The 20598-nt window shown below is 46.2% G+C and overlaps 1 protein-coding gene across 4 annotated transcripts in view; it reads left to right on the forward strand.

The window, feature by feature from the left end:
- DIAPH3 (diaphanous related formin 3) overlaps positions 1-20598 on the forward strand; it is a 1960340-nt gene that overhangs the window by 1651325 nt on the left and 288417 nt on the right. The window lies entirely within an intron of this gene.

A 20598-nucleotide genomic window follows, 5' to 3' on the forward strand; every position in this document is an offset into this window, starting at 1 on the left:
GAGTTCATTCGGTCTTTGGGCTCTTTACAGAGCGATGGTCACATGTGTTCCGATTTTAATTATGATTCTGTGGGAAAGTGTGCCAAAGGAATACACAGCTTTTGAAATGTTAAGTGCTATGTAAATGATGTACATTTAGACTGTTGGGGGCACTTCATAAAGTCACTTATGAGTGTGTGGAGAACTACTCGAAATAGTACCCCAGTAGTACCCAGCACATTTCTATGTGGGGAACCTCTACCCAAATCTGACTTGTTGGAAACTGGCTTGTTCACTTAACTTGGTAGCTGCAGTCTAGATTTGGTATTCTCTTTGCAGGCAGTGGGAAGTACCAGTGGGTGGGGTGGAGTGTGTAGAAAATTTTGGGCGCCTGCACTTTGTTTTTGTAAACTAAGCTCTGGGTGTGGGGCTCGTAGGTGGGCTCAGATATATTTTTGAATGTTTGGAACTTTGATTACGGTGAGTTTTTTTTAAAGAGGGAGAGTACTCTTGCATGGTAGAGCAGGACAGAACTCTCAGTGGCGATCCAATATAAGGTAGATTTCACAGTGAACAGTTTTTTTAGTTTGTGTGCGATGCAAGCGATGTAGTTAGATTTTTGTGGTGGGGAAGTGAAGACGTATTGTTTTGATTATGAGGGGAGTTGGGGTGCTGCATGCCTGGGAAAGCAAATAACGTGTTAGAGCCATGTCAGGAACCCCCTAGCTATGTAAACGCTGTACATTTAGACTGGTTGGGGCCATGTATGAGTGTTTGAAGGAGTATGTTATGATCGGTCTATCTAAAGAATCTTGTCAGTGGAATGTTGGTGTGGGAATTCCACTGCTGATGCTCATGGTGGTAATGTTCCACTAGAGGACAGTTGGATCGTTACCTACATGAGCATCCAACAACATTCTACTGGAAACGTTCCACAGATCATAACATAGCACTTTTAGTAGTACCCCTGTGGTACCTAAAATGTCCAACTCCATCTGAGGGGAAGTGAAAAGAGAGCATAGTACTTTCTATTTGTTCTGCCTATATGTGAACATTCTATTCCCGTATTGGGTGTTTATCCTAATTAAAAACGGTTAAGCGTATTTATAAATAGCTAATTTTATGTTAATCTCTCATGTGGCTCTCCCGAAAGTTGACAGAGCTCCTATATACCCTTGTTTAATGTTGTTAAAAATAGAGTTTGGCAGTGACTGGTAATGTTGAGGGGGTAAAGGTAGTTGTTAAAAAACAAAAAAACAAAAAAAAAAAAGGTTATAGTTCAGTTGTGGATGCAAAGTTTATTTAGACATTGAAGACTAAGGTGCAAGGCCAAGTTAGGTGCAAGGGGACATGAAGATAATTTGTTGAGGAATAGTGTCATTTAGAGGATTGTTTTGTGTTTACAACAGATGACCTATATTTGAGGCTTTTCCTCCACCTAAAGAGAGGACCTGATTAATGGGTTTTTTGCAACAGTTAATGCGGACTAAATTTGGCAGTGTTGGGCTGCAGTCTGTTGGGATTGAAGGCTCTACTATAAAAATGTAGTACATCTCGTCTTCAGCATGTCAGAGTTTCTCTGCTGCCAAAAATACCCATTTCAGATTCAACAAATGTTGCTTTTTGGGCCAATTTCAAATTTGCCTTTTATCACTATACTATGCAAAACATAGTTAGCAAACACTAACAGACCTATTCATATGCAACTCCCTAATTGATCTGTACCTGCCTGGCTCTTGTGTTTCATGTGCACTGGGTTTGGTACCGATGGATGTCTGCTATGGGGACAGAATGAAGAGGAGGATTTGGTTGTCATTCTGCTATGCGCTCCAGCAGACAATTTGGGATTGAAAACTAACTCTTGACATCATTATTGTTATATTGTACTCAATAGGTAAATATGAGAGAATAACTCGCATCTGTAAATGTGCTGATTTAAAATCTGTCCTATAGATGACCCATCACTGTCATTCTGCTTAACCAATTCTTGCATGCCTAAACTAAGATTATTGAGATTGCTGAACTACATTTCCAGCTTCATCAAGATAATAGACAGATTTGTCTGAATTTCAATATAAAGATTTAACATCTTACCAAGGAAGTGCAGTGGTTGTCATTAAATGTCTAATGTATTAACGGACACCTGCCAATTTTCTTCCTCTTTATGTACCTACAAACCGAATTTTCAGTCTTGGTGCAGTGGCTTCACACCCCTCTTGTTCATTTGTATTTGCTTGCTGGGTCCCAAGTCACCACTAGACTTATCTGTAAGGAGTTTGTAGTGGCATTGTGATGCTCGTTTAACTAGTTAGTTTGGATTTGATACAAGTCCCTTGTCAATTAATCATATTAGAAGCTTTGTCTGAAAATACGTAGACCCTCAAAGGAGCCTTTGTGGTCGCAGAATTTTATCATGGAGATACCTTATCTTTGGTTATCTAAGGAGCTGGTGGGGGAACACTCAGCTATTCCAAAATAGAGCACCCTAGCCAATAGTATAATTTAGATTTATTGACCACATGCCAACTGTATTTGCTGAACTGCACTGCATGTCAATACAAGAGACAAGTGAGTGTTGGGTCATGACTGAAATCAAAATATCACCATAATTGTCACAATCTGTGTCCCCTCCCTAGAAGGTTATAATCCCAAGCAGTAAATGTCCATCTTGTACCTTCATACAAAAAAGAAAAATGCAGAGGGCATATTTTATTGATACGTGGCCCAGCCCATTGTACTGAACAATATCTTTCCAAATCAAATTAAGCCCAAATCCAGAAAAGGTAACACAGTTTTACTTAGATTAAGAAAATTCTGCTTTACACTTTAAGGGAGATAATTCAAATTTTGGAGACCATTGAAATAGAAAACAGAATTTCCCCTAATGACTTGACTAATAAACAAAATACCGCTTGGAAACCAAAAATCCCACTGCATTTTGTTTTAGCAACAGATACAATTCCAAGATTATACCAAATTGATTAATTATAAAGTAATCAAGGATTTACTTTTAAGATTCAGAAAATGTGGGAGAATATTAAATATGTGATTTTAACTAAGTCTACTTAGTCCCAAAGATTGGAATTTGACTCTATGAGTAGAGAGTTGAACCTGTAAGGAATATTTTGAAAATATTCCTTCTCTATGAACCCCAGTGAGACTTTGGGATCATGCAGGTTCACAAAGTCTGTGGCATTGAACAATTTAAATGTCCACTGGTAATTTTGAAGATCTGGGAATAGGAGATGAAAAAGTATCCATCCTATGAACATTTCTATGCAATCCATCCTGCTTGTTGAATTTCATCTTATAAAATCTGTAAATGTTCTTCTGACAACTATATAGCTTTGATTGCTGGATGGGGAAGGAAGAGCTACTGGTTAAAATATATGCCACACTTTGTCTACCTAGTTGGGAAACATCTATAACATTATTCTGACTCTTGGGACAATTTTCTCGCAACAAAATATCGTGAAACATTGTTAGACCAGTTTAAAGATGTGATATTGAATTGAAATATGATGATTCTTTTGTAGATTTAAGACCTCTCAGGCTATTCTTTTCCATGGGTGTTATATACCATGTACTGGATTCACTTTGGAAGAATATCTTCGAAAGTGTTTACTTAATCTTGACATAGGAGATCAAATGGACAACACCAATCATATTATATCCAAAAAGTGGCTTATTAAAGCTGTTATGGTGAACAAAGTGTATCACTACTCGGAAGCTGGAAGTCGTTTCCGAATGTCAACTGAATAAAGATGTCCTTGCTTGCCCTTTTGGAAGGGACTTTTCTTTGCCTGACCGAAAGCGTGGAATTGTACAGCAATATGTTTTTCGTGGAAATCTGAGACTAGTATACTATTGATTCTTTCTTAATATTTCCATACATAAACATATTTCATTGGAAGTTAATATTGCATGTACTCATTTGTCATTTAACATTCGACTCCTAATTTCTTTTTCAAAATATATTTTTTATTACATTGTTTTTGTGCATCATGGTATTACTTATATACTTTCCATGTTATCGTCTGATAATTATACTTGCTTCTTTGTGAAGTTGGTGAACAAGCTGATTTGGTATTAAATTATATTCTTTGTCTATAAAACTTTAGCTTCTAAAAACATATAATTAATGTTATGCTTTCTTTTGGTATACATTGAATGCATTGATGAAGGTCCCCTTCTCTAGAAGTGCCAGGATACCCACACAGGTGATGTGTGCATTCTACAAGTAAAAATAAAGTAACATAGCATTACTGTTTCACAGTGCCTTCTACAGGCAAGATCTGCTGACAAGACTCTGTTCCTGTTATTAGTCACAACATTTAACAAAAGATACTTATGGTGGTATGAAATAACTAAACTTTAAAAACATATTTAAACTTCTCAAATAGTAACTGCCTCCACGTTTGAGGCTATGTGGAATAAACGTTTTAATCTAAGCATGGTAGTATTCACTGCCTTTTCAAGGAGACATTATTGAGCTAACTCTGAACAGTTGTCAAACTATTGGATGATGAATAAGCAGCCAGAAGACTGCAAATAAGTGATGGATAAAATGTTTTCATCGTTAAGAAGAACTATATACTTAGTGCCTTCCATTCCATCATCTTAGTTGGCCTGTGTCATTACAGATGAGGAGCAATCCTATTGAAATCATTCTAGGTAAAATCCCAAAAGGGAAGGTCCAAACAGAGCCACTGGGCCACGCCTCCTGTGAGCCTGACACAAGCAACTCAGACATGTTCAGCCTTATGCGGCCTCTTCAGTGAGATGCTGATTAAAACCCTGTTGTTTTGTGAGCTCTAAAACCAAATCTAGGCATCAGTACCACTTAAGGTCACCCACTTGTAGGCTGGACTCCACTAACTGCATTAATATTCATAAGCTTTCTGCCGTTTACAGATGTTGATTAAGCACAGAACAGGTACATTGAAGAAGGGAATTCATATTCATAAGTATTGATTGGAGTCCAAAACACCTAAACTACCCCAGGAGTTAGGTATTCAGTGGTCAATGGGGGTGCTGTTAGATCCCTCAATTTACACTTTCTTACTACCTTATAATGCCATTCATCTTTACACTTATGGGCCAATGCTAAAAATGGAGTGCATGGCCCCAGTATATCCTGCTTCTTCTCCACGCTGTGTGCGCATAATGTGAACCAGGGGTCCACTACCAAAACAAGCACTGGCAAAGCCAACAAGTCTCTCCTTTGGAAGTCGTTAGTTGAACTTTGGCTTCGCAAAACAGCACTGGAATAAAGAAAAAAACGTTTAGTGCCAGTGCTGAACAGCATTATCATGAAAGCTCCAAACAAAACAAACTGACCAAGCGTGATGTAGTTTGTGCATGTTTTTACCACACATGCTCATGTGTCAAGACTTTGCAGCTGCCTTTTTTTCTTTACCGTTCCAAATACAGATGCTGATCTTACAGTAGTAAATTAAACACATAGAATGTGTAGACTATATGATGGAGTTGGTAGGTGACAAATTGCAGCTTTCAAAACCTTCCCAAAAGGGGAAAAAAAACTTTTTTTTTTTAAAGGAGAGTGACATAGTGCGGCATGGGAGCACGGCGTATGAGCCCAAATGAAAACCTACTGTGATAGAGCAGCGGGGAGGGACAGGGGAGCAACATATAAGATGAACTGGATGGTTGGGGGGTACAAATAAACCTACATGGATGAAAAGGCAGGAGAAGCCACAGGCAAGCTGAGGTGAGGACATGGAGCACGCAGGGCACAGCTATGAGGGAGATACAGCACACAGTGCGAGGGCAAGAAAATACATGGACTCCCAGGAAGTGCTAAAAAAGGTTGTACATTGTATCAGCTTTGGAAGGATACAACAAAAGCAATAAGGTGCTGAAAGGAATGTTTGAATTCATCTCAGCCATGGCAATAGCTTGGGTCGCAGGCCAGACCACCGTTTCTTTCTCACTGTGACATTCTCAACAGAGACCTGCACTATGTAAATCAGTCTTGTTTGTGCACCAATAGATATCATTTTAGCCCCACATGCCACACCAAGTCCTCATCAAATGGGAACACAGGTCCACCCATGCTGTTTGCAACCTATTTAGGTCTAGTCAGGCACAGCTTGTGTCCTGTGCGCACAAAAATTGTGTCAGGCATTCAAGTTGCACATAGGGCACGTACATGGAATGCTTGAATTAATCTCAGCCACTAACAGTTTCTCTGGCTGCCTTCCATAGTATCGTTTTTCGTCCACTGTGCCATTCTAGACAGAGATCTGTCCTTTCAAAATCAGTCTTGGTCCTGCTTGAATAGGAACTGTCCAGCCCGAACTCGCAAGCCAGGACCCCTCCAAATGGAACACAAGCAACCCCAGACCGATTTTGACCTACTTGAGCCTCATCAGTGAGGTACAACTTGAGTTCTATGACATAATGAGCATGAGACCCACATTTGGGCATAGACATTGCATTTAGGACTAGGCTTTTCTTATTGGAGCAAGATCAAGGCTGATTTGCCTATGGTTGGGTCTAACCTGAGGTGGCATGGTGAGCAAAAAACGATGTACTGCTGCCCTAAGTAACTACCAATGGCTGAGATGAATTTCAGTATCCCACCCATTACTGGTTTGTTTTCTTTTTTGGAAGGATATCAAGGCATCCATTCAAAGAGATGGTATTAGTTATGTGCTTCAGGGGGAGCGACAACCACAAAAAAGGAAGGAAAACCACCAGGTAGGAAGCAAGGAAATAAGATTGAAAGGAACCCCATCTAGTGATGAGCAGTGGGCTCACCGAAAGGCCACGCAAATACAAAATAGGTCTTGGGTAACAGACAGCTAAAAGGTATCTGTAGGTGAGAACCATTACAGCACTACCTACCATGCATGTGCTGAGAGAAGCAGTGTGTGTGCTGGACAGTGCACTAGAAAACCAAATAGCAGTGGTTCATCTACTGTGCGAATCATTTTGTGCAGGAGCCTTTCCTCCACTCCCTTACAGTTGCAGGTCTCAAAGGCTACTGTGCGAATACTGGCAGCTCTCCCTTTGCTACAGTGTCATTCTCTCTCTGTGCAGTATCTCACTCTGAAGTGGGCCATTCTCCCCGCAGAGCATGTCAGTTCTTTAACAAACCAATGCTGGGATGGAGCCGTGTTTCTAGGACCCTTTGAACAACACCCAAACTGCACCTGGTGTGTTTCTACAGCCTGTATAGCACGCTGGAAGCACATTGCTTGGTGCATTTTTGATTGCACGTCTGCTTCTGTAATACTGAATAGCCAGGTGAATGAGGAAACCGCCATTTCGTAGGGCTACTGCTAACTTTGCCTTCTACGCACTATGTGTTGCTGAAGAGACCGGAGACCGCAAAAGCTGCCTCGAGCCCTTGTGTGAAAACAGAATTGCCTCTGGAGGTCAAAGCATGCTCAAATGCCTGTTGTGCTCGCGGGCTGTGTGTGTAATCCTGACCACGCGGTTTGACTGCTAGTGCATAATTAAAGTATTTGACCATCATGCCCAGGGGAAAAAATATAGAAGCACATATTCTACACACACATCATTGGTCGCTTGGTCGATCATGAATGAAGTGCCCCAGGAGTGCAAAGCATTCCTAAAGTGAATCAAATGCAGGCTGTAAATGGATAGACCTCTCTCCTGGTGACAGAGAAGGGAAGTGAAAGGCAGGGCTCTTGCTTAATCTCTTGATTTAAGAGTTTGGTTAGGCAGTGGAGATTATCAAGTGGGACTGTCACTGACTAGATGTTGACTGGGAGCTTAAGAAAGTACTCCCCCTTCTATGGGTCTGACAATATAGCCTTAGAACCCGCCGTAGCGGGCTCTACCGGCTATTAAAGGCCCGCTCCCCGCGTTAAATGCCCGAGCCGAAGGCGAGGGCATTTAAAAAGGGAGAGGGACTTTAATAGCCGGTAGAGCCCGCTACGGCGGGTTCTAAGGCTATTAGAACATTCTGCCACACAGGGCAGAATGTTCTATCAAAAAAAAAAAATGTTCACGGAGCCCGAGGGGATTTAAATCCCCTCGGGCTCCGTGAGGCTTTGTTCACAGCTGTTGCTGTGAACAAAGTGAACATTGGAATGTTGGCGCGGGCTTTTACCGGCCTGTAAAAGCCCTCAGCAGTCCATTGTCTTCAATGGACATGCCAACATTCCAATGTTCTAATATAGCCTTAGAACCCGTCGTAGCGGGCTCTACCGGCTATTAAAGGCCCGCTCCCCGCGTTAAATGCCCGAGCCGAAGGCGAAGGCTGCTGAAAACTAAGCTCATACTATCAATTGGACAAATCGACTGTGTGTTTAACTAGAAGATGGCAATTTTACATGGTAGTGTTAGAATTACATTGCTTAAAATAAAGGACCCACTCATCCCCTGCCAGAAGTGTATTTTTAAAAGCCCCATTGACTTGCTGGTGTCATACCTCGTGGGATCTGTATAAATTCCCAAAGGCCAAGGTCATGTAAACGTGGATTTCCTTAGGAGTGCATCATTTACACATTACACTGCTTTAAATCATAGCATATATGTTGGAGAACACTCACCCATTACCAATGTGGAATGTCCCTCACTGGTTCACATGTGGAAATAGATTACAGTGCGACTTCCTTGGCAAAATTACTCAGTTACTTCTGTATCTAAATCTTTCTCCATTTGAGTTTTCGCTATCGGAATGCTATCTTGTAAGTTTGGCCACAGGTGGATAAGAAGGAGCCAGGCTCCTTTACCTATCCCTAATCTTATGAACATAAATCAAAAGGAACGCTTTTTATGCTATTTCCTCTCCCTTCGAACCTGGGAGCCCTTCCGGAATATTATTGTAATGTATTTATTACATTTATATATTTAATACAGTGCATATCTAGTTTTAAGGGCGTCCATCGTCATTTCAGCAGGAACGTCGTAAACAAGAGGGTTGTGTGTGCGTTTTTCTTTTTTAATGCCTTATTTTTTTGTTGTTGTTGTGGGGTCTCGATATCTATTACCGAGAACAAATGATTGGTGGGTCGTCATGGGAGAGCACACTGTGTAATTGTTTTTATTTAACGTTAGGCGCAGGTGCACAATTGCGCGCGTGCTCATTTTGCATTTGCAAGGAGTGTGATTCCGTGATAAACCCACAGTCGCATGGTTTCTCGGTTGAGTCACAAAGCAGTCAGAATTTGGGGACCATGGCCTAAGTCTCCCAGTCCCAATGTTCACGACCCGCACTAGATGAAATGCGCAGAATGCTCGCGCGAAAATGTCGTTCACGTCGATCTAATGTTGACACGGTCGGTTATAAAACGTTTTTTTATTATTATAAGGTTGTATCCTGCATGGCGTCCTTTAGGACCTAATACAATATTTGTCAAGTAGGGGGTTACCGAAGATGCGAAATGTGTCTGATTTTCGAACGAGTGGATTACAACTGCTACAATAATCCAAACACGTGAATTTGTGCATCAGAAGCCATTTCTCAGATGCAGACACCCGTTTTCATAATTGTACTGTAGATGGTAGTCTTTCCCTGTCCCTCGCAGCAGAGGAAAAATCATTTTTATGCAGTGTGATCCATCATCAAGCAACTACTCAGGAAAAAAAACGTATCGTTCCTAAACACTCTCAGATGTCCAGTAGCAAAAAATAAATGAAGGGCACGGTGCATTAAGGGATTTCCAGCAGAGCGGAGGGCTGTGAGCGCGAGCCCCGAGGCACCTCCCCCCGCCTTCGGCTGTGGCGTCCGGGGACCCGGCTGGGCAGCCTCCAGGCCTGCGCCGTCGACGAGCGGCCACGGCTGACCCTCTCCCCGTTTGTCATTATCTGACGGTAAAAAACAGGACACAGCCAATTACTCTCCGCGGAGCTAACCCAGTTTGTGTTTATGCACCTAACAGCGGGCGCCCACCAGACGACAGCGTCGACAGCCGGCGGAGATCTGTGCTTTAAAATGGCAGTTACATAGTCACGCTAGAAACACAGGGGTTCTGTCTAACCATGACATTTGAGTTCCCGAACTCGGTACCACAAAGGGAGCTCGGTTTGGGCTGTGCATTAAGAGCGTGGCGTGGCCTGGCATTGTTTGTGCGGAGGGCCGGGCACACGGTACACATGCTGCCGGTGTAAGTGGAGGAAACACGTTTTATTTTTACTGTTTCTTCACCCCAAAACCAGAACGGAGGAACTCACGCATTAACTCACTCGCGGACCCACGTTAGAGTCGTTATACAATGTTGGTGGTTTTACGCGCATTCAGATGGGCTACTAGCTTCTACACTTCTGGGTGCACGCTTGAGTGAGAATGCTGCGCCTCTCGAGCCACGAGGGATAGATGAGGGCAGTGGTATAACGTGCCTTCCTGTAGGTTCCTCCCAGCCGCTCCTAGGTGGACACTAGATTACATACTATAGTCAGTGCTTTAAATGGGACGGTACTGTCTGGTACGGAGTACCGGCACTTTTCTATTTTTAGAGGGAGAGTACCTGCACTTCCTTAGAAAAACTTGATACTTTTAATTGGAGAGTACCGACACTTCTCAGAAATAAGCAGGTACTCTGCTACAGAGTACCTGCACTTCTATTTTTCCATTCAAAGCACTGACTATAGCTAACGTAAGATCGTAACTCCAAGGGGTGGGATCCTTTCCCTCCCACCACTACCTCTGCCCAGATTTAATGTGACAACTCCAAAAACGGCAGGTCCCTCATGCTCAACTGGGCCTTGCATTACGTGTGTGTACAACTAGGCACTCGTGGCAAGATGATTTTGAGCAGCCTCTGTCATCTACTGTTGTCAGCGGAACACTTACCGCATAGATCACACTAGTCATGCACTTCCTGTCCATCCAGCTACACCATGCAATGCTTACGCGTCCTATCTATCGCTCACTTGTTTGCTGCACATTTACACATTGAAAATGCACAAAAGTGAATGACAGAATGTGTGCATTAATTTCAGCAACTGGTAATTACTCCATGCCACACCCTAGGTCACCCTTGTGTTACCTCCCAAGGTGAGATCCAGCCATATGCAAATCAACATTGATACTGCTGCAGTAGGAAGAGCCCAGCCTGATGTGCAAAATAAGGATGGAGTGGCTCACAGCCCGAGTGTTTACCAGTGGCTGAGGTACTAGTGCCTGAGATTAATTCGAGGATTCTATCATTTTTGGTATACCACACGTTCACACATTGATACAGCAGCAGACCACAGGAGCCGTTCGCTGTACCTCACGTACAACAAAACACTAGCCACGTAGGCCACATTATAGGCACACAGTGCCAGAAATTAGTTGTTGCTGTGATTAAAAGCACTTTGGGGTAAGAGTGCAGCTTGCCCTCCTGTGCAGGGAGCCTGCAGAAAGCATTCAACCTTAATTTAACGTGTTTTCTTTAATAGCACAACATTCATTTAGGGTGTTTTTTAATGACACGACAGTCACAATTTCTATGTCAATGTCATGTATTGTTGCACTAATTCTTCCTGTATTCCATGCCCCCTCATATGCAACTTCTGGCTGTGTTACATCAGAGATGGCTTTATAATGACAATAATAATTGCAAGTATTTTATTTAACACTTAATACTCTCTCAGGTACATGCCATACATAATGCTCAATTAAATGCTGTTTTAGCCTTACGTGATTCGAACTGGTGACTTACTGATCACAGAAGTTGTCGGCGGTGAGCATCTAACATAGTGAGTCATTTCTTCGGACTTGCGAGTATGCAGAGTTGAAGGATATGTGTTGTTCTTGTGGCCTACTCCTTGATGGGTGGTGTGCTAGAAGTTTAAACCTCCATGATAGTTATCTCATTCCTTTTGTGTTGAGATTAGCTTTTCCACGTCATTCCTCCTGGGTTGGCAGCGAGTGACCATACAACAGGGTCTCAAAGTAGATTTCTGCTCATTGATGGGGATTCAATCTTCACTGCTTTCTTTAGCACCCTGACCAAGTCTAAGACACCCCGAAGCATGTGTGGTTTGATCGGAACCATTAGTACATGTACTGTTACTGTTATGCAGTTCTTGATTGACCGAGCGCTGAGGTACTTCAGATTTTACAGGCTTTTCGTGGGCAATAGTTGTTTGCACTTTACTGCCACATCTTATTCTTCAGTAGAGTCATTTGTGTAGTGTTCAGTTCCGCAGACCCACTTTGGAAGCAGGAATCTGTTTTCTGTGGTTGAACGGTGAGAAGGGACCAGGGCACAAATCCTTAAAAATCAGAAGTGGGGGACTAACCAAGGTAGGCGGTATGCAAATGGCATCACAGCACATGACATCATGTGTGGCATCACAGGCAGGGGCATGACAAGAAGTGGCATCATATATTAAGACATCACACACATTTTTAGCAGCTGTTTCAGGAGTACTTTTAAGTGTACTACGAGATTTAACAAATTAGATTTTGTGTTGAAGTTGTGCCTAAAAAGTGATGCAACCCTACACAAAATCTGGGCTTAAACTAATAGATTTTTTAAAAAACTCTGCCACAAAACAATTGCAACACGCAGAAATATAGCAGTTGATCTGTTCTGCTTAATTGGTTACAAAGTATGCATTTTAAAATATCCCATGGGGTTAAGGCACCTGCTGCAGAGATCTTTGTGTGCTCAGTAAATATGAGGAAATAATAATAATGGTAAGAAAATACTTTGCTGGGGAGATCTGCGTTTTGTCTTTTTACCAATTTGAGTTCACCAGGGGTACCTTTTTAAGTTTTTACGGCATAGTTCTACTCTTTAAGTCAGTTGCTTTTACTTCCTCTTTCTCAATGCAGTTCTGGTTGCGTGGTCAGTGTTCCTGCTCCTGTAGTAGCAGCTCTGTAATTGCAGGGACCACAGCAGCGACCTCACCTGGAACAAGAGCTGCTGAGCAGCACCAGGGTGACAGGCTCACATGCTGGCATAGCTGGGTTCTTGTATATACAGCAGGTGCAGTCACTGGGCTCGCCCATTAGTGGATGTGCATCTCAGGCTGTTGAGGCCTCTGGACTGATTGGGCCTTCTGTATCTGCAGTGACCAGAGATCCTAGATTCTGATGTCATTAACAACAGCACCAGTCTATCAGCACACAGCAGGTGAGGTTTGCACTTAGTCTTGGTGAGAAAAGGGAATAGAGGTCCCTACTTGAAGAATATGCAGAAATGATGTGCAGTCAAATGACAATTTTAATCAACTAAAAATTTAAGGCACAAAAACGGTGTAGTGAGTGCCAGTGCCAAACAGCATGTTTGGTGCCAATTGCACTCGATCTCCAAGGGTTACTGGGGTTCCCTTGTGTTAAAAAAGCTGCACTTGAAGTCTTGGCACAGTTCGTACAGGAATCATTTGTGTAGAACAGGAGTCCACTTCCCAATATGAATTCTTCCTGTTTTTGCTTCCTTTTGGCAGTCAGTTTCCACTAGGTGTACCTGGATCACGTTGGGCTATTCCCGCGTAGTCTTTCTTCCTGCAGTGCCAGGCACTCTACTTCCCTTTCCCAGCAGACAGATGTGCAGCCTTCTAGTCTTTAGGTAGACCCTCATCTCCTCCAGCTGAAATTGCACATTTCTGGTGATTTCCCCTCACCTCTGAGAGACTAGCTGTCATATAGACACCAGTCCTGACAATACGGCAGTCCCTTCAGTACTCTGTGGAACGCCCCTGTCCTTGGGGAAAAAAGATGGAACTGGAAAAAAGAGGGTTGATTGTGATTCTGGTTGTCTGCTTCTTTTTCAGAAAGGGCATGTGGCCCCAATGTCTAAGGCTTCCGAATCAGTTTCAATCAATCTCTTTCAAATATAATTTTTCAGCTGCTTCTCCCATACACCCTTCCTGCAAGGCAATTGCTCTCACTGCAGGGAGTAACGAGGAGTATCTAAAACAAGGACACAATGAAGTGTGAGATCTTTGTACCTAGCTGTAATCAGCCTGTTTGTAGTAGTGAGGGGCAGGCAAAAAGGCAGACCCTGCCTAGAAATTTTCTCCGCTTCTTTAACAAAGTTTGCAGTCTCGTTCCTCACTCCTCCCATCTACCAACCTGCAGTGTTCAGTAAGAACTATTCAAAAACCTTTTGTTTACAAGGACCTTATTGAATTTATAAGAGTAGCCCTGTCTTCCTCTTGACTCAAATCACTTTCTCGACCTTCAACAGGAATTATGTCATTACACTTCCACAGTCCGGAGAATGCCGTATCTGTCCTCTTTTTCTTTTTCAGTGCTGATCAAAGATCAATCCAAAATGGATCCCACTGGTCCCAGAAGCCAGACTCTGACCACACATAGTCCTCCCACTGTACATATGCCACACATTTATTGCATATACACACATTCGACATGCACACAGAATGTCAGCTAAAGGTCTGGGGATCATTTGACCTTACTCTGTCCTGACAAAGAAAAACAATCCTTTGGATATCCTGCCATCACCTCTTTATGACACTACCCTAAAACAGGATCAGCAGTCCTCTGCCAGCTATAAGGGCACATTTGGTGTGGCCTTCCCTTTCACAGAAGAGTTTTTTATTTTTATTTTTTAAATTTATTTATTTATACAAATTTGCATAATACCAACAACAACAGCCCCAAGAACATCAGGTAGACCACAAGGAGTCCATAAGCGGGTGCACAAGACAAGCTGGGATAACAAGGCGAAGTCCAAGAGAACAATGTACTCAGCAGGGTCGAAGCCCTAGATTCAAATACCATCCCATATACATGCCAATAAGAGCTGCAGGAAGCACACCCCCAGGGGAAATCTAAATACAGAAGTACTTGGGGTATAAACCAATAACAATCATAACATCAGAGGGACGGAAGCGGCCGAACAGACCCATTTAGCAGGAACGTCCAACAAACTTCATTTTCCACACATACAGGAGCAATATTCAGTCCAAACAGTCACGCACGTAACCTCGCACCCATCGCAAAGATTCTCTCAATTTTAACCAGTGGATTCCATAAAGGAGCGAAAAGGCGCCCAGATGTCTCTAGAGCGAGAACGCGCCCGGGCCATCTCCCAAAAGAGGGACAGCTGCTCCTGACAGAATGCAGCATCCCGCAGCCAATCATTCTTCCGCTGAGCCCTGCCCCTCCCCAGCAGACCGCAACTCTTCTCTTAGCCAACAAGAGTAACATACCCACGAGACGTCTCCACTCCGACGGCACCCCATCCAGCAGGCCCAGCAACGCCACCACAGGAGAGAAAGGCAGATCCAAGCCAGTCATGCCGGTTATCGCACGCATCACTTCACCCCAAAAGACGCGTACTACATCACAAGTCCACGCCAAATGCAGGAAATCAGCGTCCAGGGCAAGGCATCGTTGCCAACGTGCATCATCGCGCAACCCATAGCCCCTAGACTGAGGGGGGTATAATACAAGCGATGTAAGAATTTGAAGTGTATGAGCCGCAGTCTATAAATGGGCGACCGCGCTCTCATGTGCGCACAGCAGCTTCTCCACATAGCATCAGTAATCTCCTCCCCAGCATCCCCCTCCCATTTGACCCTCGCAGCCTCCACCACTGCTCGTCGCTGCTCCTGCATGCATCTATACAGTTTGGTGATAAGCTGTTGCGGGGACTGCGCGTGCCAAAGCAGCTCAAGCGCCTGACAAGTTTAAGGCATAGTCTGAAGACCAGCAAATCGCACCCGAAGCATCGCGTACACCCGTAACAAGTACAGCCTATGCAACACATTATCAACCCCATCAGACAGCAGACGCTCATTCACAAACCAGTCCCCCAGCAGAGACAGCCCAGAAGCAGAAAGGAAGTCCCGCAATCGCACATCACTGGACATTCTCTCATCCGCAGCCTCCAACACCGACATCGTAGGGGCAAAAGGCTCACATCCACCCGACCGACGCAGCAGAGCAGCCCAAGCCCCAAACGTGCACGCAACAGTATTCATACCCCTAGGGCGAGTCCGAGTCATACATCCAAGCACTCTCGGCAGCCGGTCCGGCCACACCGCATCACTCTCTGCCGCAAGATGAGGGAAATATCGAACCGGGCGGATCCAAAAGTACGCAAAGTGAGCCTGAGAACTGTAATAATACAACTCCAAATCTGGGGCGTCAAGCCCACCCAGCTCAAATGGCAGGAGCAGCTTCTCCCACGTGAACCTGGACTGCCCGCCTGCCCACACCAGCCGCACCAAAGCCGATCGAAGTCTCCGCAGAAAGCTCAGGGGCAGCACCAGCGGAAGGTTAACAAAAAGATAACAAAAACCATCTTGCCAATGCGCCCAATCAGCGCAAGCGGCGGGGAGCGCCACATTTCCAGCCTGTCCTCCAACCAGGCCACCAGCCTGCCATAATTGGCAAGCCAAAGGGTCTCAACGTCACAGCTGAGCCATACACCCAGATAACGGACTGGGCCCTCTGCCCACTCAACAGGGTAACACGACAGAAAGCGCGCCGTATGACGAGTAAGAGGGAGCACCACCGACTTAGACCAGTTCATCACTATGCCAGAGAAGGTACCGAAACGGACAACCTCGGTGAGCAAAATATCCAAATTCCCACTCGGCTCCCGCATATACAGTGCAATATCATCCGTGTACATTGAGACCAAAATCGGGCGCTGCCTAAACTGCAGCCCCCTATGGTTGTGATGCTGCCGCAAATAGACCGCCAGCGGCTCCATTGCAATAGCGAAAAGGAGCGGGGACAGATGGCACCCCTGACGAGTTCCCCGGGCCAACAGGAAGGGGTCCGAGATACATCCATTCAACCGGAGCCTCGCAACCGGATCCTTATAGAGCAAGCGAATCACCCCTATAAAGCGCGCACTCATACCAACCCTGCCCAGCAGCGCAAATAAATAGGGCCAGGACAAGGAATCAAACGCCTTTGTCGCATCCAAAAACACTGCAGCGGCCTCATCTTCCGCCGTGAGGCTACCCAACACCGCAAAAAACATGCGCAAATTGTGCACTGTCGAACGCCCCAGCACAAAACCAGACTGATCCGGGAGCACCAGCCGCGACATCAACGGCTGCAACCGAAGCGCAATCAGCTTGGCCAAGATTTTATTGTCAACATTAATCATGGAGAGCGGGCGGTACGAATCGCAGCTGCAAGGATCCTTGCCTGGCTTAAGTATTGTGACAATCAGTGCTTCCCGCAGGGAGAGAGCCCGCTTCCAACGCCTCAGCATAGACCTCCAACAGGTAGCGAGCCAGAATATCAGAGTACTACTTATAGAAGGCAGGGGTCAAGCCATCGAGACCCGGAGCCTTATCACCAGGCAATCCACTAATTACTGCCTTGACCTCCTCCACGAGAAGGGCTCATCAAAATAGGCTCTATGCTTGTTATCAAACCAGAGCAGACTGATGTCAGCAAAGTGAGCCTGCGCCACATCAAGGTTCGACTCAACAGGGGGCGAGTACACATCCTCAAAATATCGTGCAAAGACCTGCATAATCCCCGCCTTTCCTGTTACCCGCTGGCCTCCCTGCCCGTCTATCTCAGTGACATACCCACTCGCCCATGGCTTGCGCAGCATATTCGCCAGGGTGCGACCCGCCCTGTCGCCCTCCCCATAGCGCAGGGCCCTGGCATATTTCCCCAGAAAACACACCACGCGGTCAGATGCCTCTTCATATCGGGAAACCGCATCCCGCAAAGCCGCCAACGTCCCACCAGCCTATTCCATCGCCAATTTTGCCTCCAACTCCACTATCTGAGACTCCAGCTCAGCTAATTCCCGACGCAAGGCACGAAGCACACCGTGCTGCTTAGAGAGGCACACCCCTCGGATGAACACTTTGAAGGCCTCCCAGAGCGTTCCAGCCAAGTTCACTGACCCGTGGTTCTCAGCAAAGAAATGCAAAATGGCCTCCCGCACCTCCTCACGAAACACCATGTCTCGAAGAGCTCCTCGCAGCAAGCACCAAGCAAACGCGGCCCCCTGAGTCCCGGGTATCGAGAGCTGCAGCTGCACCGGAGAAAGTTCCGAAAAGGTCCGGGCCAGATGCTCCACCGATTGCGTCCACATCTCCACGTCGCTGGTCCCCAACCAGCGATCCAGACGAGACCAGCTATTATGAACATAATTAACGCATGTGCCCTCCCTCAGATCCCCATGCTTAGCTCTCCATAGATCAACCAGAGCACCATCACTCACCACATTCTTCAAAGCAGCAGCAGCAGAATGTCAAGGCCTAGTCGAGCTCTCTCGGTCCCGCTCCGGGTCCAGGACCACATTAAAATCTCCCCCTCAGATCACAGTGCCACTACCCAACAACTCCACCAAGCGCCACACCTCGCTGAAGAAGCCAGGGTCATCCACATTTGGCCCGTACACTGACACCAACCGACAGGGCCTGTCCAGCAATGTCCCGGCCAGCAGCACATATCGCCCATTCGGATCCACTATCACACGATGCGTATGCCATTGCAGCCCCTTGCGCAGCAAAATCACCACTCCTCTAGCGTAGCTTGAAAACACCGCTCCATAACACTCTCCAATCCACCCGGCCCTTAGCCGCTTCGTCGTTTGCGCCACCAGATGAGTCTCATGAAGTAGACACACATCTATACGATGCCTTTGGATGTAAGCAGAGATATGACGCACCTTCCGCTGATCATTCAAGCCACGCACATTCCATGTAAGGCAACTAACCGTCGTCATTGCCCCCAGCTTCCTCCCAGCACCATTTCCAGGCGTCCCGTCACAGATCCGACCACCACCTCCAGCCAGCTCCGTCCAGCACAATAGAACAGTAATATAATTCTAACATCATGAATACAACAAATCAGGACCCAGTCCACTCACGCGGACCCCCCCAAAAGGGTCGAAGCAAACCCCCCCTTCCCCAAACAGAGAAGATCTAAACCCCACATCATAAGAAAAGGACTCATCCATGGGTCGTAAGTCTAGCCATCCAGCCCATCCGAAGAACAGACAGGCTGCAAGGGACAAAGGGCTAATAAAAAAAGCAGATAAACAGATTCAGAAGTGCTGAAAAAGGAAGTCCTAGGGACCACCGATGTGGCACCCGCCATGATTCAGGGCCAACCGTCAACACAACTGCAAAGCAGTCAATCAGTGTCACTAAGGTGTGCCTGCTCCGAGTCCGAAGCTCCAGACTGTTCAGCTGCAGAACACTGAGGAAGCGTCTTGACAAACTTGGCTGCCATCTTCGGATCCGTAAAGAAATGCAGTGTTCCGCTGTGTTGTATCCGAAGCTTAGCCGGGTAGATAAGTGAAAAACAAGCTGCAGTCAGACTCAGAGAGCGCTTAACCGGCAAGAACGCCTTACGCGCCGCCTGCACACTTGGAGTGTAGTCCAAAAAGAATTGCAGCTCAGTGTTTTTGTACACCACCGGTCGGCGGTCCCGAGCCAGTCACAGCACAGCGTCGCGGTCACGATAATTCAAAAGACGAAAAATAACAGGTTGCGGCGGGGTCCCAGGAGGGGGCCTGGGGCCCAGAGACCTATGAGCCCTCGCCACCACTAGCATACGAGAAAGCTCACCAGGAAACAAATCAGCAAGCATTTGCTCCACAAAATCCTCTATCCTGCCCATGTCCGTGGTCTCAGGAAGGCCAAGCAATCAAACGTTATTGCGCTGGGACCGCGCCTCCAAGTCTTCGTTCTTGGTCCTGATGACCTCCAGCACTCAATCCATATGCAACAAGCACTCTCTCTCCCTGTGCCGCTGATCCTCCATCTCCGAAGTGCGCGACTCCAGCTGCTCAAACCGAGCATCATGCTCATCCACCCAAGCCCTGATGCGGTCCATCTGCTTTGTCAAATGGTCCAGCTTGGCGTCTATTCCGGCCAAGCTACTCTTAAGATCCATGAACATGGATTTGACAGAAACCTCAGAGGGCCCATCCTCCATCTGCACCTCACCAGATTGTAGCGCGGCGGCACCCCCCTTCCGCTTACCGCCCTCAAAGGAGATCTTGGCCTGTCGCTGCTCCTCCTTACCCAATGCGGCTTCTGCGGAAAGCCTGGCCCCAGACACTCCACCAGGTGCCCAAAGGGAGGCGGGCCTGCAGCAAGCAAAGGACAGCTGACAACTCACAGGGAATTCTCCAGTCACTGATCAGATCACACCCACAGACAGCCACACTCCTCCGGAGGTAAGTGTCCAGCAACACCAACAGTGGTCTTCTCAATGGCACGTGGGGTAATCCAAATGCCTCCTCAGCTCTCCTCAAGCACCAAAGAGAAAGAAAAACAGAAGTCCTCCGTCGCCTACAACAGGCAACAGTGGACAACAGCAGAAGACAAGCCACCTACACATGCGGGCCCCAAAAAAAAAAAAAAAGCCCCAGCAAGGCTCCCCCCCAAGCCCGATACGGCCGGCGACAATGGAGTGCAGGCCCCTTCAGCAGGGGCCCACCACCTGAGATTCAAAACAAGGCCGCTTCCCACGAGGCCATAGAAGGTGGGCCCTCTCCAGCCTACATCTCACGGGGGCCCCCGCACCGCAAGGGCTCCACCGCCCTGAGGGTCCCTGCGAGCCTCCTCCAAATCGGGCCTTCCCATCGCCGGTCCCACCTCCAAGACATGAAGGCCTCACAGCCGCAACTTGTGCCTCCAGGCAGGCGCGTGGCGCCAGGCTCGACCAAGGCCCACTGCCTCACAGGGGAGGGGGCCGCGGCCCGGCAAGACCGCTGAAGGTCCCCC

Source organism: Pleurodeles waltl, chromosome 8 (genome assembly GCF_031143425.1).
Source record: "Pleurodeles waltl isolate 20211129_DDA chromosome 8, aPleWal1.hap1.20221129, whole genome shotgun sequence".
In the NCBI taxonomy this organism is placed as follows: Eukaryota; Metazoa; Chordata; class Amphibia; order Caudata; family Salamandridae; genus Pleurodeles; species Pleurodeles waltl.